The following is a 23,652-nucleotide window of genomic DNA, read 5'->3' on the forward strand; positions in this document are numbered from 1 at the left end:
CGTATCATCTAGTTCTTTAAAATCAGGGGTTGCCACACTGAGTTTGTCAAAGTATGCTTTCCTTGTTTTGTCAAATATTTTGCATTTTAGGAGGAAGTGCACCTCTGTTTCAACATCATCTTGCAAACAGTGGCCGCATATTCTGTTTTCTCTTGGTTGCCAGAATCTCTTCTATCTTCCTTTTTCAACTGCCAAATAGTGGTCACTTAATCTGTATTTGGTGAGGGTCTGTCTCTGCTTTATGTCTCTAACAGTTGAGAGATAGTCTGCCATTTTATAATCTCTTTTTAGGGCACAGTAACATTCTAATCTGCTTTGGCTTTTGGTTTCTTTATCCCAATGTTCCAAATACGTGTCTTTACATTGTTTGATAATTTGGTTCACTCTAACTGGTGATTGGGGGTCAGTATTGATCTGAGGCCGGTCAGGATTTAACTGGATAGGGTTTAACTGAATTGGGGTAGTTAGTCTCAGTACCAACTGACACAGGGAACTCTTTTCTGGGCTCCCCTCTTGTGTTTGAAGGGCTTTGGGTGGCTGGATTTAAGGTGATTCCAAAAATTTAATGCTCTTTTCTGGATATTTATTATCAGTGGGTATCTGCCTAATTCCACCCTACATGCGTTTGTTGGTGTTTTCCTTTGGATACGGAGGATGTTTCGACAACATTCCGTATGCAGGGCCTCCGTTGTATGTTTTTCCCATTTACCATAACTATGGTGACTGGGCGGACCCCATACTTCACTACCATAAAGCGCCATAGGCTGGATTACACTGTCAAATATTTTAAGCCAGATTTTAATAGGAATTTGGATGTTGTAGAATCTTCTTTTTATTGCATACAGAGCTCTTCGAGCTTTCTCTTTTAGTGCATTCACTGCCATATTGAAGCTCCCTGATGCTGCAACAGTTAGACGAAGGTAAGTATAGCTCATAGTGTGTTCGATAACAATACCATTGAGAGTAAATTTGTATTTATCTACCTGACATCTGGGTCTTTTCTGAAAAATCATGTTGGTTTTCTTTAGATTTACTGCCAGGGCCCAATTTTGGCAGTACTCATCATATAACCATATAACAATTACAGCACGGAAACAGGCCATCTCGGCCCTACAAGTCCGCGCCGAACAATTTTTTTCCCTTAGTCCCACCTGCCTGCACTCATACCATAACCCTCCATTCCCTTCTCATCCATATGCCTATCCAATTTATTCTTAAATGATACCAACGAACCTGCCGCCACCACTTCCACTGGAAGCTCATTCCACACCGCTACCACTCTCTGAGTAAAGAAGTTCCCCCTCATGTTACCCCTAAACTTCTGTCCCTTAATTCTGAAGTCATGTCCTCTTGTTTGAAGCTTCCCTATTCTCAAAGGGAAAAGCTTGATCACATCAACTCTGTCTATCCCTCTCATCATTTTAAAGACCTCTATCAAGTCCCCCCTTAACCTTCTGCGCTCCAGAGAATAAAGACCTAACTTATTCAACCTATCTCTGTAACTTAGTTGTTGAAACCCAGGCAACATTCTAGTAAATCTCCTCTGTACTCTCTCTATTTTGTTGACATCCTTCCTATAATTGGGCGACCAAAATTGTACACCATACTCCAGATTTGGTCTCACCAATGCCTTGTACAATTTTAACATTACATCCCAGCTTCTATACTCAATGCTCTGATTTATAAAGGCTAGCATACCAAAAGCTTTCTTTACCACCCTATCTATATGAGATTCCACCTTCAAGGAACTATGCACGGTTATTCCCAGATCCCTCTGTTCAACTGTATTCTTCAATTCCCTACCATTTATCATGTACGTCCTATTTTGATTTGTCCTGCCAAGGTGTAACACCTCACATTTATCAGCATTAAACTCCATCTGCCATCTTTCAGCCCATTTTTCCAAATGGCCTAAATCACTCTGTAGACTTTGGAAATCCTCTTCATTATCCACAACACCCCCTATCTTGGTATCACCTGCATACTTACTAATCCAATTTACCACCCCTTCATCCAGATCATTGATGTACATGACAAACAAAAAAGGACCCAACACAGATCCCTGAGGCACCCCACTAGTCACCTGCCTCCAACCCGACACACAGCCATCCACCATTACCCTCTGGCTTCTCCCATTCAGCCACTGCTGAATCCATCTTGCTATTCCTGCATTTATACCCAACAGTTTAACCTTCTTAACCAACCTTCCATGAGGAACCTTGTCAAAGGCCTTACTAAAGTCCATATAGACAACATCCACTGCTTTACCCTCGTCAATTTCCCTAGTAACCTCTTCAAAAAATTCAAGAAGATTAGTCAAACATGACCTTCCAGGCACAAATCCATGTTGACTGTTCCTAATCAGACCCTGTTTATCCAGATGCTTATATATATTATCTCTAAGTATCTTTTCCATTAATTTGCCCACCACTGAAGTCAAACTAACAGGTCTATAATTGCTAGGTTTACTCTTAGAACCCTTTTTAAACAATGGAACAACATGCGCAGTACGCCAATCCTCGGGGACTATTCCCGTTTCTAATGACATTTGAAATATTTCTGTCATAGCCCCGGCTATTTCTACACTAACTTCCCTCAATGTCCTAGGGAATATCCTATCAGGACCTGGAGACTTATCCACTTTTATATTTTTCAAAAGTGTCAGTACTTCCTTTACTTTGAAACTCATAGTATCCATAACTACTCTACTCGTTTCCCTTACCTCACATAATTCAATATCCTTCTCCTTGGTGAATACCGAAGAAAAGAAATTGTTCAATATCTCCCCCATCTCTTTTGGCTCTGCAGATAGCTGCCCACTCTGTTTCTCCAATGGACCAATTTTATCCCTCGTTATCCTTTTGCTATTAATATAGCTGTAGAAACCCTTTGGATTTACTTTCACCTTACTTGCCAAAGCAACCTCATATCTTCTTTTAGCTTTTCTAATTTCTTTCTTAAGATTCTTTTTACATTCCTTATACTCCACAAGCACCTCATTTACTTCATGCTGCCTATAACTATTGTAGATCTCCCTCTTTTTCCGAACAAGATGTCCAATTTCCCTTGAAAACCAGGGCTCTTTCCAATTTTTACTGTTTCCTTTCAACCGAACAGGAACATAAAGATTCTGTACTCTTAAAATTTCCCCTTTAAATGTCCACCATTTCTCTTCTACATCTTTCCCATAAAACAAAATGTCCCAGTCCACTCCTTTTAAATCATCTCACATCTCATCAAAGTTAGCCTTTCTCCAATCAAAAATCTCAACCCTAGGTCCAGTTCTGACCTTCTCCATAATTATATTGAAACTAATGGTATTGTGATCACTGGACCCGAAGTGCTCCCCAACGCATACCTCCGCCACCTGTCCCGTCTCATTTCCTAACAGGAGGTCCAGCACTGCCCCTCCTCTAGTAGGTACCTCTATGTATTGCTGCAAAAAACTATCCTGCACACATTTTACAAACTCCAAACCATCCAGCCCATTTACAGAATGTGTTTCCCAGTCTATGTGTGGAAAGTTGAAATCTCCCACAATCACTACCTTGTGCTTACTACTAATATCTGCTATCTCCTTACATATTTGCTCTTCCAATTCTCGTTCCCCATTTGGCGGTCTATAATACACCCCTATAAGTGTTGCTACACCTTTCCCACTTCTCAGTTCCACCCAAATAGCCTCCCTAGATGAGCCCTCCAATCTATCCTGCCAAATGTCATTAGAAACGGGAATAGTGCCGGAGGATTGGCGTACTGCGCATGTTGTTCCATTGTTTAAAAAGGGGTCTAAGAGTAAACCTAGCAATTATAGACCTATTAGTTTGACGTCAGTGGTGGGCAAATTAATGGAAAGAATACTTAGAGATAATATATATAAGCATCTGGATAAACAGGGTCTGATTAGGAACAGTCAACATGGATTTGTGCCTGGAAGGTCATGTTTAACTAATCTTCTTGAATTTTTTGAAGATGTTACTCGGGAAATTGATGAGGGTAAAGCAGTGGATGTTGTGTATATGGACTTCAGTAAGGCCTTTGACAAGGTTCCTCATGGAAGGTTGGTTAAGAAGGTTCAATGGTTGGGTATTAATGGTGGAGTAGCAAGATGGATTCAACAGTGGCTGAATGGGAGATGCCAGAGAGTAATGGTGGATGGTTGTTTGTCAGGTTGGAGGCCAGTGACGAGTGGGGTGCCACAGGGATCTGTGTTGGGTCCACTGTTGTTTGTCATGTACATCAATGATCTGGACGATGGTGTGGTAAATTGGATTAGTAAGTATGCAGATGATACTAAGATAGGTGGGGTTGCGGGTAATGAAGAAGAGTTTCAAAGTCTACAGAGAGATTTATGCCAGTTGGAAGAGTGGGCTGAAAGATGGCAGATGGAGTTTAATGCTGATAAGTGTGAGGTGCTACATCTTGGCAGGACAAATCAAAATAGGACGTACATGGTAAATGGTAGGGAATTGAAGAATGTAGGTGAACAGAGGGATCTGGGAATAACTGTGCACAGTTCCATGAAAGTGGAATCTCATGTAGATAGGGTGGTAAAGAAAGCTTTTGGTGTGCTGGCCTTTATAAATCAGAGCATTGAGTATAGAAGTTGGGATGTAATGTTAAAATTGTACAAGGCATTGGTGAGGCCAATTCTGGAGTATGGTGTACAATTTTGGTCGCCTAATTTTAGGAAGGATGTCAACAAAATAGAGAGAGTACAGAGGAGATTTACTAGAATGTTGCCTGGGTTTCAGCAACTAAGTTACAGAGAAAGGTTGAACAAGTTAGGGCTTTATTCTTTGGAGCGCAGAAGGTTAAGGGGGGACTTGATAGAGGTTTTTAAAATGATGAGAGGGATAGACAGAGTTGACGTGGAAAAGCTTTTCCCACTGAGAGTAGGGAAGATTCAAACAAGGGGACATGACTTGAGAATTAAGGGACTGAAGTTTAGGGGTAACATGAGGGGGAACTTCTTTACGCAGAGAGTGGTAGCTGTGTGGAATGAGCTTCCAGTGAAGGTGGTGGAGGCAGGTTCGTTTTTATCATTTAAAAATAAATTGGACAGTTATATGGATGGGAAAGGAATGGAGGGTTATGGTCTGAGCGCAGGTATATGGGACTAGGGGAGACTATGTGTTCGGCACGGACTAGAGGGGTCGAGATGGCCTGTTTCCGTGCTGTAATTGTTATATGGTTATATGGTAAAGCACTGCTGTAATATCTTCCCTGACTAGCAATGCAACACCTCCACCTCTTGCCCCTCCAATTCTATCACACCTGAAGCAACGAAATCCTGGAATATTTAGTTTCCAATCACAGCCCTCCTGCAACCATGTTTCACTGATCGCCACAACATCATACTTCCAGGTGTCTATCCAGACTCTAAGCTCATCCACCTTTCTTACAATGCTCCTAGCATTAAAATATGCACATTTAAGAAACCCCCCGTCTCTTCTTCTCTGTTTATTTCCTTAAGTAGGTCCAACTGTTGCTGCAGTCCCTGTTCTGTGGGGGACAGCAGAACCTAGTCATCCGCATAAAATGGGGATTTCACCTCTCCGTCCAGAAGACAGAGGCCCGGCACTGTGCTCTGGTCCAACTTCACTGCCAAATCGTTGATATATACATTAAACAATGTCGGGCTCAGATTGCAGCCTCTTCTCTGGGCGAAGAGATCAGTGCGTTTGACCCAAATTTTAACGCCACATTTATTATTCAGATACATTGATTTGATAAGGTCATATACCTTTCCTCCTATACCACAACTGAGGAGTTCGTAATAGAGCCCTTCATGCCAAATAGTCAAATGCTTTCTCAGTTAATAAAACGGGCAAATATTTTCCCATTTTTGCTTGGTGTATATGTTTTTCAATGAGTGTGGAGGGTTTAAATGTGGTCAGTGGTACGGTGTTTTGGGAGTAAGCCAATTCTCTCTGTCTCTCCCTCTCTGTAACTGTCACTCTTTCTCCCTCTCTCCCTCTCTCTATCTCTCTCTCTCTCCCTTTCTGTCTCTCTCTCTCTCTGTCTCTCTCTCTCTATCTCTATCTCTCTCTCTGCATCTGTCTCTCTCTCTCACTGTCTCTCTCTCTCCCTCTCTCTCTCCCTCTGTCTCTCTCTCTCTGTCTCTTTGTCTCTCTCCGTCTCTGTCTCTCTCTGCCTCGCTCCCTGTCTCTCTCTCTCTCTTTCTCTGTCACTCTGTCTCTCAGTCTGTCTGTCTCTGTCTCTCTGTCTCTGTCTCCGTCTCTACATCTCTGTCTCTCTCTCTCTCTCTGTCTGTCTCTGTCTGTCTGTCTGTCTGTCTGTCTGTCTGTCTGTCTGTCTGTCTCTGTCTGTCTGTCTGTCTCTCTGTCCCTCAATATCTCACTCTCTCTCTCTCTGTCTCTTCCTCTCACTCTGTCTCTCTCTGTCTCTCTCTTTGCCTGTCTCTCTCTCTCTGTCTGTCTCTCTCTCTCCCTTTCTCTGTCTCTGCCTCTCTCCCTGTCTCTCCCTCTTTCTCTCTCTGTCTGTCTGTCTCTCTGTCTCTGCTCTCTCTCTGTCTCTCTTTCTGTCCCGCTCAATCTCTATCTCTCTCTCTCTCTCTCTCTCTCTCTGTCTCTCTCTTTGCGTCTCTGTCTCTCTCACTCAGCCTCTGTCTGTTTCTCCCTCTTTCTCTGTCTCTCTCTCTCTGTCTGTCTCTGTCTCTGCCTCTCTCTGTCTTTGTCCCTCTCTGTCTCTGTCCCCCTCTCTCCCTCTATCTCTCTCTGTTTCTCTATCTCTCTCTGTTTCTCTATCTCTCCCTCTCTCTGCATCTGTCTCTCTCTCTCACTACGTCTCTCTCTCCGTCTCTCTGTCTCTCTCTGTCTCTCCCTCTCTCTCTCTCTCTCTCACTCGCGGGGACAGAGGATTTGGGTGAACATAGACCCATTCCTGCCAACCGTGGGCCTAACTGCAGACAGATACATAACGTACTCAACACATAGAACAGGAAAGAGAAATGATCTGCAAATAGAAACGCCATTGGCCAGGACAGATATTTATAAGGACTCGTTCTTTGTAAGAGCTGCAAAGGAATGGAATAAACGAGACAACAATATCGTCTAAATGTTTAAGAAGGAACTGCAGGTGCTTGAAAATCGAAGGCAGACACAAAATGCTGGAGTAACTCAGCGGGTGAAGCAGAATCTACGGAGCGAAGGAATAGGTAACGATTCGGGTCGAGACCCTTCTTCAGACTCAAGAACCATTTCCTTCGCTCCATAGATGCTGCTTCACACGCTGAGTTTCTCCAGCATTTTTGTCTAACAACAAGAGTCAAATCAGCTTCACTGGACAATAGACAACAGGTGCAGGAGGCCATTCGGCCCTTCGGCCCTTCGGCCCTTCGAGCCAGCACCGCCATTCAATGTGATCATGGCTGATCATCCCTAATCTCCGTGGAAATGAAAAGCCATGGATGACAGCAGAGGTGCGCTCGCTGCTGAGGGCCCGTGATGCAGCCTAGAGAGCCGGTAACACAGCTGCTCTTCAAGGCAAGGCAGCAGGTGACTGACACCGACACTTCTCTTCCCGATAAACTGAACAATTTATTTGCCCGTTTTGATGCAGCAAACACCACACCCAAGGGGAGAGCCAGCCCCTGCTTACAAACTGACCAGCCAGTCCTGACCATAGACTCAATGGACACATGGAGAATCCTGTCTAAGGTCAACCCGTGGAAAGCAGTTGGACCCGACAACATCCCAGGACATGTGCTCAAGGAATGTGCGGATGAGTTAGCAGATGTGCTAACAGACATCTTCAACATCTCCCTTAGTCAAGCCATTGTCCCCATATGCCTCAAAACCTCCACAATAATCCCAATAGCAAAGAAATCCGTTGTGGCCTGCCTAAATGATTACCGCCCTGTCGCCCTAACCCCCATAGTAATGAAGTGCTTTGAACGCCTGGTTAAACCTCACATTACTGCCAGCCTCCCCTCATCGTTAGATCCCCTCCAGTTTGCCTTTCGCCCCAACCGTTCTACAGAAGATGCCATCTCTACTACGCTGCACACAGTACTCACTCATCTGCAAAAACAAAAACACCTACGCCAGAATCCTGTACATTGATTTCAGCTCAGCCTTTAACACCATCATCCCACAGAGACTTGTGGAGAAACTAACCCTGCTGGGCCCTAACACCACCCTGTGTCAATGGATCCTGGGCTTTCTGACACAGAGACCGCAGTCAGTCTGTGTTGGCAAGAACACCTCAGGCTCGATCACGCTGAGCACTGGCTCCCCTCAAGGCTGTGTGCTCAGCCCGCTGTTGTTCACACTGCTCACACATGACTGTGCTGCCAGATTCAGGGACAACAAGATTATAAAATTTGCAGATGACACCACAGTGGTGGGACTCATCAGTGGAGAGGATGCAACAATGTACAGGGAGAAAGTGAAACAACTAGTGGACTGGTGCGGCAACAACAATTTAGAATTAAACGTAGACAAAACAAAGGAGATGATTGTCGACTTCAGGAGGTCGCAGCCCAAACACACACCCCTCAACATCAGTGGCATCACGGTGGAGAGAGTGGAGAGCATAAAGTTCCTCGGAGTGCAAATCACAGACAGTCTCACCTGGTCCAAGAACAACACTGGGATTGTCAAACGGGCCCATCAGCGACTGCACTACCTGAGGAAACTCATACAGGCCTCACTCCCCACCAACATCCTCAGGACTTTTTACAGGGACATGGTGGAGTCTGTACTTACGTACTGCATGAACACGTGGTACTCTAACTGTAACTGCTCAGACAGGAAGTCTCTGCAGAGGGTAGTGAGGGGAGCAGAGAGGATCATTGGCGTCTCGCTACCCTCGGTACAAGAACTGTTCCAGAGCCGCTGCCTGAAAAAAACACTGAGTATAGCAAAGGACAGACTGCACCCACTCCACACACACCTGGATCTCCTGCCATCAAAGCCCGGACAACCAGACTGCTAAACAGTTTCCTGCCACAGGCTGTGAGGCTGCTAAACAGTCACTCCACCTGATTCTGCTGCTTTTTACACTGACAATTTAAAAAACTGACACTGAGTAATAACTCTGGCAGTGGCTCAGGCCACTTAAATCAGCTGCCCTGGACATTTTATGAATGTTTTTACTTGTATTTTAATGTTGCTGTTTTTACCTGCACTTTTTTTTAAACTATTCGTACTGTTTTATCAGGAACTGGATTGTTTTTTTAATCGTTTTATTTCATACCTGGAACATGGATTTGTGCCTGGAAGGTCATGTTTGACTAATCTTCTTGAATTTTTTGAAGAGGTTACTCGGGAAATTGATGAGGGTAAAGCAGTGGATGTTGTCTATATGGACTTTAGTAAGGCCTTTGACAAGGTTCCTCATGGAAGGTTGGTTAAGAAGGTTCAATGGTTGGGTATAAATGCAGGAATAGCAAGATGGATTCAGCAGTGGCTGAATGGGAGAAGCCAGAGGGTAATGGTGGATGGCTGTTTGTCGGGTTGGAGGCAGGTGACTAGTGGGGTGCCTCAGGGATCTGTGTTGGGTCCTTTGTTGTTTGTCATGTACATCAATGATCTGGATGAAGGGGTGGTAAATTGGATTAGTAAGTATGCAGATGATACCAAGATAGGGGGTGTTGTGGATAATGAAGAGGATTTCCAAAGTCTACAGAGTGATTTAGGCCATTTGGAAAAATGGGCTGAAAGATGGCAGATGGAGTTTAATGCTGATAAGTGTGAGGTGCTACATCTTGGCAGAACAAATCAAAATAGGACGTACATGGTAAATGGTAGGGAATTGAGGAATGCAGTTGAACAGAGGGATCTAGGAATAACTGTGCACAGTTCCCTGAAGGTGGAATCTCATGTAGATAGGGTGGTAAAAAAAGCTTTTAGTGTGCTGGTTTATAAAAATCAGAGCATTGAGTATAGAAGTTGGGATGTAATGTTAAAATTGTATAAGGCATTGGTGAGACCAAATCTGGAGTATGGTGTACAATTTTGGTTGCCTAATTATAGGAAGGATGTCAACAAAATAGAGAGAGTATAGAGGAGATTTACTAGAATGTTGCCTGGGTTTCAGCAACTAAGTTACAGTAAGTAAGTTTTATTTATATAGCACGTTTTAAGTCAACTCGCATTGACACCAAAGAGCTTTACATAAAATAGATAATAAGTTTCCATACAAACCATAGAAAAAGGTTAAAAAATAAAGAAAATGGACACAACACATTATAGAGTTCAACACAAACGTCCTCCCACAGCAGAATCAAAAATTTCCACTGTGGGGAAAGGCACCAGAAAGTTAGATAGAGGTCTTTAACATGATGAGAGGGATAGACGTGGACAAGCCTTTCCCATTGAGAGTAGGGAAGCTTCAAACAAGAGGACATGACTTGAGAATTAAGGGACAGAAGTTTAGGGGTAATACGAGGTAATGCAGGTAGATGGGACTAGGGGAAAATAAGTGTTCGGCACGGACATGAAAGGCCGAGATGGCCTGTTTCTGTGCTGTAATTGTGATATGGTTATAACCATTTAACCATATAACAATCACAGCACGGAAACAGGCCATCTCGGCCCTACAACTTTTTTCCCTTAGTCCCACCTGCCTGCACTCATACCATAACCCTCCATTCCCTTCTCATCCATATGCCTATCCAATTTATTTTTAAATTATACCAACGAACCTGCCTCCACCACTTCCACTGGAAGCTCATTCCACACCGCTACCACTCTCTGAGTAAAGAGTTCCCCCTCGTATTACCCCTAAACTTCTGTCCCTTAATTGATATAATTTAATTGCCACACAACCAAGGTCGGTGGTATTTGGGTTGCCAGCAGCGGTACAGTAATAAAGAACACAACCACAATAAAAATTTTACACAAACATCCACCACAGCATTCATCACTGTGGTGGAAGGCACAGAGCTTGGCCAGTCCTCCTCCATTTTCCCCCGTGGTCGGGACCTCCACCCTCCACAGCCGTTGCTGCGGGCGTCCAGATGGTAAGGGACAAAGTCAAAGTCAAGGTGAGTCCAGGATCGGCTCTTCCCAACCAGAGACCGCGGCTTCAGGCTGGTGTAGGCCGCAGGCCGGCGGTCAAAGTTTTAAAGTACCTGCCGTGCCGCAGCCGGAAGCACCGCAATCTGCAGGGCCGGCGGTCGAAGCTCCCCTCCATGGGTGATGTTAAGTCCATACCGCGCCCGCGGTAGAAGACGGCCGCGGGCCGGCGGTGGAAGCTTCTTCTTCCACCCGGGTCCCCAACGTGAGATCCCGGGCTGTAGACGCCGCACCAGCTGGAGTTCTGCAGACTGCCGGCTGCCGCGGGCCAGCGTAACGGAGCGCTCCCCTCCAGCAAGGTCTCACCCGCTCCGCGCCGATAGTCCACGCTGCGCCCGCCGCTGAAGCTCCGGGCGCGTCTCCGGGAAAGTCCGCGCCGATCCTTGCTGTTAGGCCACGGGGGAGGAGACCTGAAAAAGTCGCCTCTCCATGGAAGAGGCGGCCGAAACGGTTTCCCCCTTACCCCCCCCACACCACCCCCCACACATAACACACAAAGAAACATTAAAAACACACTTTTAAACATACTAAAAAAATAAAAAAAGTTGAAAAAAGACGGACACGCTGCCGACAGGCTGCTTGCTGCCAGTGCAGCGCCCCCTACCGAATTCTCAAGTCATGTCCTCTTGTTTGAATCTTCCCTACTCTCAATGGGAAAAGCTTATCCACGTCAACTCTGTCTATCCCTCTCATCATTTTAAAGACCTCTATCAAGTCCCCCCTTAACCTTCTGCGCTCCAAAGAATAAAAACCTAACTTGTTCAACCTTTCTCTGTAACTTAGTTGTTGAAACCCAGGCAACATTCTAGTAAATCTCCTCTGTACTCTCTCTATTTTGTTGACATCCTTCCTATAATTGGGCGACCAAAATTGTACACCATACTCCAGATTTGGTCTCACCAATGCCTTGTACAATTTCTTTTTTTTTTTTTATATTTTATTTTATTAGAAGTAAGTACAGTCATATGGCACCAAAGTGCATAATATATATTTTCATAATACATTTTATGTACAACTTCTTTTTTTTTTTTGTTACACTGAAAAAAGATTAGAATAAGAAAAAGAAGTTAGATAGTAAAGGATAGAAAGATGTGAAATATATAGTGTGTGAAAAAAGAAAACGAGTAAATGAAGAAAGTTGAGAGAGAATAGAAAAAAGAAAATAAAATAAAAAAGAAAAGGAGATCATTATTTATAATCTTGACCAACCCTCGTCCAGTCCTGAAACAGTTATTTTTTACAATTGTGTTGCACCATATGATTCCAAAAAAACGACGAATGGAGACCAACTCGTTATGAATTGGTCTGATTTATCCATTAGGAGGAATCGCATTTCCTCAAGATGAGTGGTGTCCAACATACTTGCAATCCACATTTTAAGCATTGGTATTGATGTACCCTTCCAAAATTTAAGAATTAATTTTTTTGCTATTATTAAACCATAGTTAAGGAATAGATTTTGAGATGTGTTCAATTTATTCCCATCTTCCATTACGCCAAATATAATCATTTCAGTATTAGGTTCCATTCTTGTCTTGAATAATTTTGTAAATATTTCAAAAATATCATTCCAAAATCTATAAAGTTTTATGCAGGAAACTAAGGAGTGTGTTATAGTTGCCTTTTGGGCTAGACATTTATCACAAGTGGCGGATATATTTGGATAAAATTTGTTCAATCTTGTTTTTGAATAATATAATCTATGTACAATTTTAAATTGAATTAGATTATGTCTTACATTAATTGAACATTTGTGAATATATATCAGGTATTTTTCCCATTTAACCTTCGTAATTTTTATCATTAGTTCCCGTTCCCACTCTTCTCTAAGTACCTCTGTCGATGGTAGGTCTGTCTATATTTAGAATACTATTATATAAATATGATATTAATTTTTGTGTCAGCTTCAATATTCATTGCTTCTTCCAATAAGTCAGGAGTTACTTTTTGATATCCTTGTATATATTTTTTCACGAAATTGCAAATCTGAAGATATTTAAAATATTGGTTGTTTTTCAATTTAAATTTTAATTGTAGTTGTTGGAATGATAGTAAGTTTCCCATTTCGTACATATCCCCGATCCTTCTAATTCCGAGACTTTCCCATTGGTTATATGTCTTATCAATAAGAGATGGTTTAAATAAAGGGTTATTCGCTATTGGCATTAACAGTGATAGATTTCTTAATTTTAAAGATAATTTTATTTGTTTCCAAATTCTTATTGTACCATATATAATTGGGTTCTTCTTATATATTGTGTTATTCAGTTTTTTTGGGGAGAAGAGGATCGTTCCTATATTACAAGGATGGCAATCCTCCTTCTCCATTTTTATCCATTCTGTCTGTTGGGTAGAACTATCCAACCAATAAATCATATTCTTAATATGCACTGCCCAGTAATAATACATAAAATTCGGAAGTGAAAGTCCCCCGACCTCTTTTGGTTTACATAAGTGTTTTTTTGTGATTCTATGTGATCTATAATCCCAAATATAATTAGTAATATTAGAGTCTAATTTAAAAAAAAATATTTTGGTATATATACCGGTATAGATTGAAATAGGTATAGTAATTGTGGTAGGAAGATCATTTTTATTGCATTTATTCTACCTAATAATGATAAGGGAAGTGTTTTCCAAAATTTAATCAACGTATTAAGTTTATTTAATAAAGGCATGAAATTAGCATTGAATAATGCTTCATATTTTCTAGTAATCTGAATACCCAAATATTTAAATTTTTCTGTTGCGATTTTAAAGGGGAACTTCAGTAAGTGTGTAGGTTCTTGAGGTTTTAATGTCATGATTTCACTTTTATTCCAGTTTATTCTATATCCAGAAAAAGACCCAAATTCCTCTATTAAGTTTAATAAATTTGGTATGCTCGTTTGTGACTTTGTAATATATAAAAGTATATCGTCTGCATATAATGAGATTTTATTCTTTGAGTCCCTGGTATTATAGCCCTGAATATTCGGATGAATTCTTATACTTTCAGCCAGGGGTTCTATCATAAGGGCAAATAGCAGGGGTGATAGTGCACATCCCTGCCTATTACCCCTTGATAGTTGAAATTTTTGAGATAACATGTGATTAGTTAAAATTCTTGCCATCGGTTTATCATATAATAATTTTACCCATGTTATAAAATTCTCTCCCATATTAAATTTTTGTAGTACTTTATACAAGTATTGCCACTCTACCTGATCAAATGCTTTATCTGCATCCAAAGAAATAATTGATATATCTTCTTCCTCTACTTTATGCGAGTACATTATATTAAACAGGCGTCTCAGATGATTAAATTAGTATCTTTTAGGTATAAACCCCATTTGATCAGGGTTTATCAATTTACTAATATATTTGCTTAATCTTCTTGCTAAAATCTTTGCTAAAATTTTCTGATCTGTATTTAAAAGTGATATAGCTCTGTACGAGCCCGGATCTTCTAAATCTTTATCTTTTTTTGGAATAAGCGTAATAGTTGATTCTGTTAGTGTTTCAGGTAGTTTGTTTTCTTTAAAAGCATGGGAGTATAAATTAAATAAATAAGGGGTTGTTATCTCCTGAATTTTTTTTATAAAATTCATTATTAAAACCATCTGGTCCTGGTGTCTTACCATTTTTCAGCGATTTTATTGTTTCACCTATTTCTTTGATTGTAATTTGAGCTCCTAATTCCTCTTGTTCCAAAAGGTCCAGTATTGGAAGATTACAATTATCTAGAATTTTTTTTATTTTACTATCTTCTATTTTAATTTTATATGTATATAAGTTTTAGTAAAATTGGGCAAATCTATTATTAATATCTTTAGGTAGTATTAGTAATTCACCTTTCTCTGATTTAATTTTGGTTACAGTATTTTCCTTTTCTTGTTTTTTCAATTGTCGAGCTAAAAGCTTATGTGGTTTGTCACCAAACTCAAAATGTTCCTGTTTTGTAATTTGGAATAGTCTTATTACTCTTGCCGATAAAATTCGATTAAGTTTAAATTTCAGTAATATTATCTTATTGTGTTTATCTGTCGTGGAATCTTTGGCATTATCCAACTCTAACTGTCTGATTTCTTGTTCTAACAACAATTGTTCTGTCTTATTCTTTTTATTTTGAAATCTTTGATATGATATGTACAATTTTAACATTACATCCCAGCTTCTATACTCAATGCTCTGATTTATAAAGGCTAGCATACCAAAAGCTTTCTTTACCACCCTATCTATATGAGATTCCACCTTCAAGGAACTATGCACGGTTATTCCCAGATCCCTCTGTTCAACTGTATTCTTCAATTCCCTACCATTTATCATGTACGTCCTATTTTGATTTGTCCTGCCAAGGTGTAACACCTCACATTTATCAGCATTAAACTCCATCTGCCATCTTTCAGCCCATTTTTCCAAATGGCCTAAATCACTCTGTAGACTTTGGAAGTCCTCTTCATTATCCACAACACCCCCTATCTTGGTATCATCTGCATACTTACTAATCCAATTTACCACCCCTTCATCCAGATCATTGATGTACATGACAAACAACAAAGGACCCAACACAGATCCCTGAGGCACCCCACTAGTCACCTGCCTCCAACCCGACAAACAGCCATCCACCATTACCCTCTGGCTTCTCCCATTCAGCCACTGCTGAATCCATCTTGCTATTCCTGCATTTATACCCAACAGTTTAACCTTCTTAACCAACCTTCCATGAGGAACCTTGTCAAAGGCCTTACTAAAGTCCATATAGACAACATCCACTGCTTTACCCTCGTCAATTTCCCTAGTAACCTCTTCAAAAAATTCAAGAAGATTAGTCAAACATGACCTTCCAGGCACAAATCCATGTTGACTGTTCCTAATCAGACCCTGTTTATCCAGATGCTTATATATATTATCTCTAAGTATCTTTTCCATTAATTTGCCCACCACTGAAGTCAAACTAACAGGTCTATAATTGCTAGGTTTACTCTTAGAACCCTTTTTAAACAATGGAACAACATGCGCAGTACGCCAATCCCCGGGGACTATTCCCGTTTCTAATGACATTTGAAATATTTCTGTCATAGCCCCGGCTATTTCTACACTAACTTCCCTCAATGTCCTAGGGAATATCCTGTCAGGACCTGGAGACTTATCCACTTTTATATTTTTCAAAAGTGTCAGTACTTCCTTTACTTTGAAACTCATAGTATCCATAACTACTCTACTCGTTTCCCTTACCTCACATAATTCAATATCCTTCTCCTTGGTGAATACCGAAGAAAAGAAATTGTTCAATATCTCCCCCATCTCTTTTGGCTCTGCAGATAGCTGCCCACTCTGTTTCTCCAATTGACCAATTTTATCCCTCGTTATCCTTTTGCTATTAATATAGCTGTAGAAACCCTTTGGATTTACTTTCACCTTACTTGCCAAAGCAACCTCATATCTTCTTTTAGCTTTTCTAATTTCTTTCTTAAGATTCTTTTTACATTCCTTATACTCCACAAGCACCTCATTTACTTCATGCTGCCTATAATTATTGTAGATCTCCCTCTTTTTCCGAACAAGATGTCCAATTTCCCTTGAAAACCAGGGCTCTTTCCAATTTTTACTGTTTCCTTTCAACCGAACAGGAACATAAAGATTCTGTACTCTTAAAATTTCCCCTTTAAATGTCCACCATTTCTCTTCTGCATCTTTCCCATAAAACAAAATGTCCCAGTCCACTCCTTTTAAATCATCTCTCATCTCATCAAAGTTAGCCTTTCTCCAATCAAAAATCTCACTGTACAATTGTTGCTTTGCAAGATGACAATAAAGGATGATAATGATAATAATAATAATAATAATAATAATAATAATGATAATCAGTACCCCGTTCCTGCCTTCTCCCCATATCCCCTGACTCCACTATCTTTAAGAGCCCTATCTATCTCTCTCTTGAAAAAAACATCCAGAGAACCGGCCTCCACCGACCTCTGAGGCAGAGAATCCCACAGACTCACAACTCTCTGGGTGGAAAATGTTCTCCTCATCTCAGTCATAAATGGCCACAGATACACAACTCTCTGGGTGGAAAGGTTTCTCCTCATCCCAGTCCAAAATGGCCACAGATTCACAACTCTCTGGGTGGAAAAGTTGCTCCTCATCTCAGCCCCAAATTGCCACAGATTCACAACTCTCTGGGTGGAAAAGTTGCTCCTCATCTCAGCCCCAAATTGGCACAGATTCACAACTCTCTGGGTGGAAAGGTTTCTCCTCATCTCAGTCCTAAATGGCCACAGATACACAACTCTCTGGGTGGAATAGTTTCTCCTCATCTCCGTTCTAAATGGCCGACGCCTTATTCTTAAACTGTGGCCCCTGGTTCTGGACTCCCCCAACATCGGGAACATGTTTCCTGCCTCTAGCATGTCCAAGCCCTTAATAATCTTATATGTTTCAATGAGATAACCTCTCATCCTTCTAAACTCCAGAGTGTACAAGCCCAGCCGCTCCATTCTCTCAGTCCCAGGGCTGCCAACATTGGGTGATAGTTGGGAATGAGAAATTGCGAGAAACCAAGCCCGAGGGAGCGTAGCGACCGGGGAGAGGGTGTGAGAGGAGGGTGTCCCCCCTCCCATTGGTACGGAACATTTGCATTTTTCAGCTTGAAATTGTGCAATATGGTGCATACTGTAGCGAGTCTTTTAACTTACACTTGAATGCAATATATATGCTTTAAATTGGATTGGAGCGTTTTTGAAAGGGGGGAGGCTGTGCGATCACTGATCACTGGCCTTGGGGGTACCCGGTGAGGGAGTGGAGCAACCGAGTGAGGAGAGGGTATGGAAGAAGGGGGTCCCCCCTCCCAGGGTAGGAACCTTTTGAAATTTGATGTATTAAAATCATGTTTTAGTGCACTGTAGAAGTATGATTTCAATGTATTTTGTATGAAGTATTTTTAAGAGGTAACTTTTTAAGGGGTAACTTTATCCACACAAATGGTGATGGGTGTATGGAACAAGCTGCCAGAGGAGGTATTTGAGGCAGGGACCATCCCAACATTTAAGAAAAAGTTAGACTGATACATGGATAGGACAGGTTTGGAGGTATGGACCAAAAGCAGGTAGCGTAGCTGGGACATGTTGGCGGGTGTGGGCAAGTTGCACCGAAGGGCCTGTTTTCACACTGTATCACTCTATGACTACATTATACCTCCACCATGCATGAATGCTTCAAAATCAAGTGATCGAGTTTTATTGCCCTATACTCAAGCATAGAAACATAGAAAATAGGTGCAGGAATAGGCCATCGGCCCTTCGAGCCAGCACTGCCATTCAACATGATCATGGCTATTCTTCTAAAATCGGTACCACTTTCCTGTTTTTTCCCAATATCCCTTGATGTCGTTAGCCCCAAGAACTAAATGTAACTCTCTCTTGAAAACATCCAGTGAATTGGCCTGCACTGCCTTCTGTGGCAGTGAATTCCACAGATTCACAACTCTCTGCGTGAAGAAAGTTTGTTCTCATCTCAGTCCTAACTGCCCCCCCCCCCCCTTTATTCTTAAACTGTGACCCATGGTTCTGAACGCCCCCAACATCGGGAACATTTTTCCTGCAGTTACAGTAAGTGAAAATCTAGCAGGCAAGCAGGATGCTTTCACCAACCACTCCCATTTGAAGTCCACTATCTTCCACCGTATCTACCCAGTGCTTGGTATTTACTTCCAGCAGCCACTGGTTGTCCTCCAGGATGCACCGAGCCGCAGCCTGATCCATGCCGGTCACCTGGGCAAATTCAGCACAGAGACTCTCACGGCAGCGGCGCAACGCTTCGATGCCTCCGACGGCCCGGGACTCTTGCACTGAGGATGCTCCATGGCCGGAGTTGCAGTGAGCGACTCGCCAGCCCGGCAAACACTCGCCAGCCCCGCTCCCCGTCCGCATCTGTCCCCGCCGCTGCTTCTGCTTCCAACACCCGCGGCCCATGCAGTTGATATGAGTTTTGAAATTTTCGTTGATCACAGAATTTCTCACAGAGCAAGAGAAATTTGTGATCAGCGTGAGAATTTGTTGAAATGCGTGATTCTCACGCTCAATGCATGGGAGTTGGCAGCCCTGCCTCTCTATCCCCCTCTCCCTCCCCACCCCCTCTCTCCACCTCTCTTTCTCTCCACCTCTCTTTCTCTCCCCCTCTCTCTCTCCCACCTGACTGTCATCCCTCTCTCTCCCCCTCTTCCGCTCTATCTCACCCCTCCCCCTCTCTCTCTCCTGTCTCACCCCTCTCACCTTCCCTCTCTCTTCTCTCTCCCCCCTTTTTCTCCCCCCACTCTCTCCTCTCTTCGCCAGTCTCTCCCCTCTCCCTCTCCCTCCCACCTCACTCTCCCCTCTATTTCCCCTAACTCTCTCTCCCCTCTTTCCCCTAACTCTCTCTGCCCCCCCTCTCTTCCGCTCTCTCTCTCCCTCTCTTACCCCTCTCTCCCTCCCACCTCACTCTCCCCCCCTTCTCTCCCTCTCTCCCTTCTCTTTCCCCTAACTCTCTCCCCTCTCTTTCCCCTAACTCTCTCCCCCTCTTTCTTCTCTCTCTCCCACTCTTCTCTCTCCCTCCCTCTCTCTCTTTCTCCCTCCCTCTATCTCTCCCTCACTAAACACTCTCCCCTCTCTCTCTCTGTCTCTCCTCTCACCTCTCTCTCTTCCCCCCTCTCTCTCCCCCATTTCTCCCTCCCACCTCACTCTCCCCTCCCTTTCTCCTGTCTCTATCTCCTCTTTCTCTTTGCCCCCTCATCTCTCTATCTTTTCCCCTCTCTCTTCCATTCTCTCCTACCCTCTCTCTTCCCTCTCACCCCTCTCTCCCTTCCCCCCTCTCCCACCTCTCTCTCCTCTCTCTCTCCATTCACACCCCCTCTGTCTCTCCCCTCTCTCTCCTCTCACACCCCTCTCTCTCCCCACTGTCTCCCTGTCTCCTTCCCCTCTCTCTCTCTCCACCTCCCTTTGAGAGTCTGTCCCTTTGGCACAGAGACTCTCGCGGCAGCAGCGCTTCCGACGCCTCCGGCCCGGGACACTCGCACTGTCCGGAGCGCTCCATGGCCAGAGCTGCAGCGAGCGACTCACTAGCCGCGCAAACACTCAACAGCGCCGCAAACTCACCAGTCCCAGTTCCCCGCATCTGTTCCCGCTGCTGGTTCTGCTTCCATCCCTCCCGCAGCCCCGGCTCGCCAACACTCGCGGACCATGCAGTTTATCCGAGTTTTGAAATTTTCGTTGATCACAAAAGCGTGAGAGTTGGCAGCCCTGCAGTCCCGCCATCCCGGGAATTAACCTTGTAAACCTACGCTGCACTCACTCAATAGCAAGAATGTCCTTCCTAAAATTAGGGGACCAAAACTGCACACAATAGGGAGGTTTCACGGCAGTCGGGTCATGACCCATGACCCGTACTGTTGCTACGCTACTCCAAATGGAGTACACGCGATGAACTGCAGGTAAGCACTTACCATTGTTTCCAGCGTAGCGGGCCCGTTAAAACCCGCTGAAATTGTCAATTTTTGCGCTGTAAATAATTATGGAAATCGGGATAAGCGTGAGAGACATTTAGCCTCCTTCAGAATTCCAAAAGTGAGGATAAATGACGGTAGATAGAAGTGAGAGCTGAAGGGACAACAACAGCCAGAGTGCTTGGCGAACATTGGCCGTTTGCTCACTGCATTTCATCAAGTAAGGCATTATTTGTGTTTTTTCTTTATTCCTTTGGCATCTAAAAAGTTTCAGAAGTGATAAATCTGGGTGTAAATTTTTTTTAATCGCCCATGGTTCTCAAGTGGGTTTTTACGTACAAAATGAAAATGCATCTGAAGAAAAATTTACAGAAAAATAATTCCCAATATTTTCAATTCCGATATCTGCACGGCCAATGTTCGACAAGCACTTTAGCTGCTGTTGGCCCTTCAGTTCTCGCTTCTCTTTACCTTCATTTCGCTTCACTTTTGGATTTCTAAAGTTGGGTACATGTCTCTCACACTTACCCCAAGTTCCACAATTTTTTTACAGCGCAAAAAATTCAACATTTTGGCGGTTTTTAACAGGTAGGAAAGTACGCGTTTCTTGTATTAATAACATATACTGGAGGTTACGGATGTCCTCCAAATGGATTGAGCGGCTCCCAGCGTCATGTCCTATGACCCAGTGACCTTACGTACAACCCCCCAATACTTCAGGTGTGGTATCACCAGGGATGGAGGGAGAGGGGGAGAGGGAGAGTGGCAGAGAGAGAGGGGGAGAGAGAGGGGGGGAGAGAGAGAGAGAGAGAGAGAGAGAGGGAGGGGGGGGAGAGAGAGAGAGGGGAGGGGAGAGAGAGGGGGGGGAGAGAGAGAGGGGGGGAGAGAGAGAGAGGGGGGGGAGAAAGAGGGGGGGCGAGAGAGAGAGAGGGGGGGAGGAAAGAGGGGGGAGCGAGAGAGAGATGAGGGGGGAGGAGAAAGAGAGGGGGCGCGGGAGAGAGAGAGAGGGGGGGAGAGAGAGGGAGAGAGAGGGCGGAGAGAGAGAGAGAGAGGGGGGGAGAGAGAGGGGGGGAGGTGGAGAGAGAGAGGAGAGAGGAGAGGGCGGAGGGGGGAGAGAAAGGGAGGGAGAGAGAGAGAGAGGGGGGGGGAGAGAGAGGGGGAAGGGGCGGGGAGAGAGAGAGAGGGGGGGAGAGAGAGGGGGGGGGGAGAGAGAGAGAGGGGGGGAGAGAGAGGGATGAGAGAGGGGGAGAGAGAGAGAGAGGGGGAGAGAGAGAGGGGTGGGGAGAGAGAGGGGGGAGGAGAGAGAGAGAGAGAGGGGGAGGGGGGGGGGGGAGAAAGAGAGCGGGAGAGAGGGGGAGAGAGAGAGAGAGAGGGTCGGGGGGGGAGAGAGAGAGAAGGGAGGGAGGGGGAGAGAGAGGGGGGGGAGAGGGGGAGGGAGAGAGAGAGCAGGGGAGAGAGGGGTGAACCGCCTGCAAGCGCCTGTGCATGCTCCCCCTGCTGCATTAAAGGGAACGCATGCTCCCCCTGCTGTATTAAAGGGAACGCATGCTCCCCCTGCTGCATTAAAGGGAACGCATGCTCCCGCTGCTGCATTAAAGGGAACGCATGCTCCCCTGCTGCATTAAAGGGAATGCATGCATCACTGGCTGCATTGCTGCCTCCCCCGCAGCGCTTCACCCTTACCTGCTTTTTTTGCAGCTGGATTCCCGCACCGCACCCGGTTGTGTGGCGACCTCTTGTCCAAAGCAAAGATCCTGGATCTTGTCCACAAAGGCGCTTCCGGAGGGAGGGGGGACGCTTTAGAGCGGCGCACCGGCGCTGGCAAAGCGGGACGGCGGGTCTCAGGCGTCCGGGTGGAGGGCGAAACGCCGAATATTGGTTCCGGGGTGGATGTTGTGGTTTTTTGGGGCATTGAGGGTGGGATGGAGAGAAAAAAGGAGGGGAAGAAGGAGGGAGGGACAGAGGTAGAGAGGGAGGGAATGAGTGTGAGATAAAGTTTAAGAGTTTTGAAAAGTTTTGAGAAACTTTTGAGAACGTTTTTAGGAAGTTTTGGAGAGATTGAGAGAGAGGGATGAGGGAGAGAGAGAGAGAAGCAGGGAGAGAGAAGTATTCACCTCTCCCTCCCTCTCTGGTCATCACGGTGGCCCAGCAGTAGAGTTGCTGCCTCACGGCGCCAGAGACCCCGGTTCCATCCTGACCACTGGCGCTGTCTGTGCGGAGTTTGCACGTTCTCTCCCCGTGACCTACGTGGGTTTTCTCCGGTTTCCTCCCACACTCCAAAGACGTGCGGGTTTGTAGATTAATTGGCTTCTGGTAATGATTGTAAATTGTCCCCTAGTGTGTGTGTGTGTGTGTAGGATAGTATTAGTGTGCGGGGATCGCTGGCCGGCACGGACTCGGTGGGCCGAAGGGCCTGTTTCCGCGCTGTATCTCCAAACTAAACTGGTTGAAGAACATAATTCAAACATCGAGTTGTCCACAAAGTGTAAAAGATGTTTTCATTTTATTTGGAAAGGCCACTAAAGAAAAGAGAGAAAAATAGTTGTATAGGAGCAAAGAGGTCCTTCTGCAGTTGTACAGGGCCCTGGTGAGACCACACCTGGAGTATTGTGTACAGTTTTGACATGTTGGCCTTCATAACAAGAGGAGTTGAGTACAGGAGCAAAGAGGTCGTTCTACAGTTGTACAGGGTCCTGGTGAGACCACACCTGGAGTATTGTGTGCAGTTTTGACATGTTGGCCTTCATAACAAGAGGAGTTGAGTACAGGAGCAAAGAGGTCCTTCTGCAGTTGTACAGGGTCCTGGTGAGACCACACCTGGAGTATTGTGTGCAGTTTTGACATGTTGGCCTTCATAACAAGAGGAGTTGAGTACAGGAGCAAAGAGGTCGTTCTACAGTTGTACAGGGTCCTGGTGAGACCACACCTGGAGTATTGTGTGCCACACATACGCACGCCCTCCACGCGCGCACGCACGAACGCCACCACTCTGAAGTTGACTAACGATTGAATAGGTGGGAGACACAAATGCTGGAGGAACTCAGCGGGTGAGGCAGCATCTTTGGAGCGAAGGAAATCGGCAACGTTTCGGGCTGAGACCATTCTTCAGACGCTGGGGACAAACTTGCAAATCTGCTCCGAAAGTGAAGA

The 23,652-nt window shown here is 44.3% G+C and overlaps 1 long non-coding RNA gene across 1 annotated transcript; it reads right to left on the reverse strand.

Moving 5' to 3' along the window:
* Positions 1 to 6,337: 6,337 nt before the first annotated feature.
* On the reverse strand, positions 6,338 to 22,257 carry LOC116978725. The gene is made up of 4 exons (XR_004413521.1): positions 22,186 to 22,257; positions 12,251 to 12,255; positions 7,493 to 7,496; positions 6,338 to 6,351 (listed from the first exon to the last, which is right to left on the reverse strand). It is a non-coding gene; the product is annotated as an uncharacterized LOC116978725 (long non-coding RNA).
* Between the last annotated feature and the right edge of the window lie 1,395 nt (positions 22,258 to 23,652).

Source organism: Amblyraja radiata, chromosome 11 (genome assembly GCF_010909765.2).
Source record: "Amblyraja radiata isolate CabotCenter1 chromosome 11, sAmbRad1.1.pri, whole genome shotgun sequence".
NCBI lineage: Eukaryota > Metazoa > Chordata > Chondrichthyes > Rajiformes > Rajidae > Amblyraja > Amblyraja radiata.